Below are 5,809 nucleotides of genomic sequence, written 5' to 3'. Positions count from 1 at the left end.
GGTGGGCAAAAAAAAAAGAGGTTTAAGATTGATTTGTTTCTGTGTTTTCACTAAAAAGAAAGTTACTAAGAGTTAAGATTCTATCAGGTATAATTTTATATACAAAGGGTACAAAATGCTTCAGTTGAGTTTCAAGTAAAGTACTCTGAAAACAAAGCATTTCATCTTATTAAAGTGGAGTAATTTGTCTAAATTCAGAATTTCATAAAGATGGTTTCAGAATGTGAATTTCAAAAGGGGTCAACAGCTAAGAAAGAGATATAAGAAGTTTTGGGGTATGGAAATATATTTTAGTATGAAAAATAGAAGGAAAAACAAATGTTTCTACATGAGAAAGTCTTTGTGTGGTAAAGTAAAAAGTTGTAGAATGTCTAAGTTACAAAAGGTTTGTGGAGGGTAAATTTTTAAAAGTTTGCATGTAAACTAAATTGGCTATAATTAGCATAATCAGTTAAAGTTATTTAAGGCTTTTTTCTAAGGTTAAATATTAATGTACTGATATAAACCAAAGTTTATTACTATATGGAGTGAAGTAACAAATATTTCTTCAAACATTAATCTGCTCTTATCCATCAAGATAATTTCATGTGTCTGTAAGTTTTATTCTCCAGAGAAACTTGTATAACTGTTACTTTAGAGTATTGCACTACATTCCAGATTTTAGATTTTTCTTTAAAAGCTAAACTGGTTAATATAAAAACATTAACGTAATTGTGGTGCTGTTACTGGCTTTTTTGTATACTAGATATATTCCTATCTTCCAAGTATGCAAGTCTTCAAAAGATAAGACTTAGAAGAGCATTTTAAAAGCTGTAGTTCTTCAAACTAAAGTTTAAAGTAAAGGCTTAGGATGATAAAAATTATGTTTCTTGATTTATAGCTATTATATGAACTAAATATGTTTTTACTCTTGTTAATTTCATTTTACTTTTTCTTATAAACTTCATAACTATTATCTGTTAATACCTTGCAAAAGTACAACTTTCAATATAATAACCTGAGTTAATTTGAGATAATAAGCCATCACCTACAGGACATACAGAATGTAAGGCTAACTTCCAGTACTAATACTGACCTCAATTAAATAGAAGGAGTAAAATAACCATAAGGTTATCAACATTAAAGGTAAAACCCACCTCTCTTACTTTAATACTGGTAGAACTAGCTTGCTGGATGTTTAAGACCAAAACTTGGAAACTGAAGCTAAGTAAGTAAGAACCAAGAAAAAAATAGCCAATATTTGGCTCTTGCCCTCTGAGTCAGTTTGGACAGAGGGGTCTTCTCTGAGGGCTTTGCAACTCTGGGCCACATAACCTCCCTATCAGGGGGATCCATGAGACCATGGAGAATAGAAAGTTGACTAGTGCACATGCTGCAAAGAGGAGGGTCATTGGAGAAGGGAGACATCCCTGGTGCTTCAAGGGAAACCACATGGTCAAGCATCTTGACCTATCCTGGCAGATGGCACTAAAATATATAAGAGGCTGCTCTCAAATTTCCTAAGAGTGACCCCTGTGGGAACTCAGTTGAATTTTAACAGTAGATAGGAACAAGAACAATTTGATTGGCTTGGCCTAAAAAAAAAAAAAACTAGCAAAAACAGTTATAACCAAAGTATAGCCCTACCTGGGCATTTAGAAGAAAAGAAAATGGTTCTTTGAACTTAAGGAGTACACTTTGGGAAAAAATATTTACCAAATTCACCTTAGACAGAGCACTAATCTCCAGGATATATAAAGAACTCAAAAATCTTAATGCCAAAACAAACAAACAACCCCACAAATAACCCAGTTAATAAATGGACTAAAGAGGTAAACAGACACTTCACAGAAGAAATACAATTGATCAACAAATATATATGAAAAGATGTTCAACATCTTAAGCAATTGGAGAAATGCATATCAAAACTACTGTAAGATTTCCTCTCACCCCAGTCAGAATGGCAATTATCAAGGATATAAACAACAATAAATATTGACGAGGATTTGGGGGAAAAGATACACTCATACATTGCTGGTAGGAATGCAAATCAGTGCAACCATTATGGAAAGCAATATGGAAATTCCTCAGAAAACCTGGGATGAAACCATCAGTTGATCCACCTATCTCACTCCTTGGCTTATACCCAAAGGACTTAAAATCAGCATATTACATTGATGCAGCCACATTAATGTACATAGAAGCTCAACTCACAATAGCTAAAATATGGAATCAACCTAGGTGCCATTCAACAGATTAATGGATAAAAAAATGTGGCATATATATATATATATATATATATATATATATATATATATATATATAAAATGAACTATTACTCAGCCTTAAAGAAGAATGAAATTATGGCATTTGCCAGTAGATGGATGGAGATGGAGAATATCATGCTAAGGAAAATAAGACAATCCCCCAAAACCAAAAGCTGAAGAATGTTTTCTCTGATATGCAGATGCTAATTCACAATGGCGGGCAAGAGCTAGGGAAGAACAGAATTACTTCAGATTAGGTAGAGGGGAGTGAAAGGGGGAGAGGTGGTATGAGGTTAGGGAGGACAGTATGATAAATTAGACATTATTACTTTATGTATGTATATAACTATAAGACCAGTGGGATTCTACCTCATGTATAATCAGAAGAATGAGGAATTATACTCCATTATATATGATGTATCAAAGTGCATTCTACTGTCCTGTATAACTAAAACAAATTTAGAAAATAAAAGAGACTATCAGAGACAGAAGTTTTTGTAGTCAATTTAAGGTCTGCAAATCTTCCTAACTTCCTACATAGACAGACTTGATCTGTTTGCTAGTATGTTTATCTAGCCTTAAGTGACAGAAATAAAGGGATCTCTACTAAACACAGAGGTTATGCCAATAGAAAGGCATTTTACAAAAATCAGATGACCTTAGCTTCTTAACTATATCTTATGGGGGCATCTATGACATTATAAAAACTAAGTGTTATGTTTATATTCCTGATAACTCTGACAATGTAAACAATATCCTTAAAGATTTACATTTCTTGCTTAGCATCTGGATGGCCATCTTAAGTGACAGCTGCCATTTTCAGAAAAAAGTTTTGCTTTCCTGCCCAAGGGCTTTTCTGAGAAAGGCTCACCACTCCCTCATACCAACCCAATCCCTAACCGCCCACATTAGGACCCATCTGGCTCTGATTCCTGAGCCTTCCCCATAAAAGTCCCAGAACCCAAGCCTGTTTCGCCTCTCTCTGCTCTATAGAGAGTTGGCCTTTAATCTTCAGCTCTGACAAATAAACTCTCGTGTGTATCTCTGCCTGGTCTCCATTTTTCATTTCTTGCTTATTTGTCTCTTGTTCCTTGCTTTCCCTTCATTTTGGTGCTGAAACCAGGTTCCCCAGGGTGCCCACATCCCTCTTTGAGGGTCACTGAGCATACCTGGGCCCCAATCCAAATTCCATCGTGGGACCAGGCCCTCGAGTCTGCCAAACACACTCTCCACACCCACTACTGGACATTCCAGATAAGACCCGTGTTTCCGGTCCACCTAAATGACCCCGGGTCCAGGGAAATGACCATCCTATCAGTGGTCTTTTATTTGGGTCCTGGGTTTTGAGTTCTCTCTCACCCCAGAACCTAAGCCCCTCCAAAACTTACCCGCTTGTACAATCAGACCTGGCTTCAATATCCTTTGGATAATGACTCTAAATGGCCACTTAACAGCACTCCAGATTCCAATATTATCAGGGATCTTTTCAACTATCGTGAGCGTTCAGGAAAATGGAAAGAGATATCATACAATCAGGCCTTCTCCTTTCTACATTCTAAGCCCTCTCTTCAACTCTTGCTCTCCCTCACAAGTCCCCTTAGCTCTCACCTCCTCTACGCCTGCTTCCAAAGGGACAGAAGATCCTACCCATGACTCCTCCTCCTTTAACCCAGCCAATGTGCCCCCACCATACCACAATTCTCTTTCTGATGAAGCCACCGCAGCAACTGTCCCCTCAGTCCCTCTTCCCTTCTCTCCTCCTGCCACTGGATCACGGGCTGCCACTGCCCAACCCGCATATCTGTGTCCTCTACTCAAGGTGACTGGGATAGATGGTGTAATCCAGGTCCCTGTGCCTTTCTCTTTATCAGATCTTTCACAGATAGAAATGTGACTTGGGTCTTATACTTCAAGTCCCACCACATAGATCAAAGAATTTCAATATCTGACTCAATCGTATGATTTGACCTTCTTCAATGTCCATATGATCTTGTCTAACACCCTCCTGCCTGAGGATCGCAGGTGAGTTTGGGGGTAAGCTAGAAATTATGCTGATGAGGTATATCCAATTAGCACTGAAGTGGTCTCTGATCAGGACTCCAATTGTGATTATAATTCTACTATAAGGAGAAGGAAGATGGCGGCGAGGGGAGTGCATTGTCCCTGTGTGCTGCTTCACTGTGTGGGAGTATGACAAGTCAGGACGGCTAAAGGATATTTTGTTAGGAATTTCCAGCAATAGTGGGGTGCTCCGGAACCTGGAGGAAGGATTTCCATCGCACGAGGATCGGCTACGGGGACTCAAACGCGAGAGGTTTGTCGCACGGAGGGTAACACTGCTTATTCAGCAAATCGCCCCGCGGCTAAAGTCTGCAGAGCGCGCTGGGATAGAGACGCAGGGTTACAGCGCTGCAGTTTCTGCCAGCCGCGCAAGCACCGTACTCAGGGATGAATTCTGGGTTCGAGACGGGGGAAGGAAGCGGTCCATCTCGGTTCTCCACACCGGTCAGACCACAGAGGAGGCCAGCAGCCACCATGTTGGTAAACTGACGTCACCACCCCTGTTTTCGACTGACCGCAGCTCATTCAGCCATAGATCAGGTAATTTCAGGCTGCAATTCGCCTGCGGCTTGCAGACAGATTGCTAGGGTTCAGCGCCTGGGTGCTTCTTAGAACCTGATCCTATCGGAGCGAACACCGAGCACGGGGCGGCCGAGTTCCGGCTCCCGGAACCGTCCCGGAACCGCCATGGCCCAGGGCTGCGGAGCCTGTGGAGGCTGCTTCTTGGACCCTGCGCCTATCAGAGCATACACCAAGCACTAAGCAGCCGAATTCCGGCTCCCGGAACTGAGCCCGCGGGGACTGCTTCTTGGAGCTTACACTTATAGGAGCTTACACAGAGCACGGAGCGGCCGAGTTCCGGCTCCCGGAACTTCCCTGGCCCGGGGCTAGGAGCCCGCGGAAACTGCTTCTCGGTCCGGGTCCTGCTGAGGGCCGGTCAGGACTCACCCATTGCTTTGGTTGCCTGGCAAGGGGAACGAAATGCTGCCATTCGCATAGGATACCAACATGGCAGAGATCTGATATCAGCAGAAAGCGGCGGAGGAGAGAACTTCATCAATACCAGCGGTGACATAAGCAGTTGGTCTCCTGGTAGGGGGGGTGAGGCACAGACACCCGAGTCTCCTCAATTTGTCGTCGAGCCAGAGGGGAGGAGCCGGGCCGCCGCCAGCGCCCAGAGCAGGCCCAGCGGCTCGCCAGCGTGGTGACCGCGTGACCCCAATTGGAGAGGGGGCGGAGCGGAGCCGCCACCCGCACCCGCAAGGTGGGCAGACCCGCGACCCAGTGGTACATGGGCGTGGTAGGAGGGGCAGGGCAGAGCCGCCGTTCGCGCTGGCAAGGTAAACAGACCTGTGACAGCCTGGCGGGTCAGGCCCAGTGGCCTGCCAGTGTGGTACACACGTCACCCCAACTGGAGTAGGGGCAGAGCAGATCCTTCTGCCACGCCCGGATCAGGCCCTGCCGGTGTGGTGGTCACGTGACCCCAATTGGAGTGGGGGCGG

This window comes from Marmota flaviventris, chromosome 2 (genome assembly GCF_047511675.1).
Source record: "Marmota flaviventris isolate mMarFla1 chromosome 2, mMarFla1.hap1, whole genome shotgun sequence".
Lineage (NCBI taxonomy): Eukaryota > Metazoa > Chordata > Mammalia > Rodentia > Sciuridae > Marmota > Marmota flaviventris.
Note: the sequence above shows the minus strand (reverse complement) of the source record.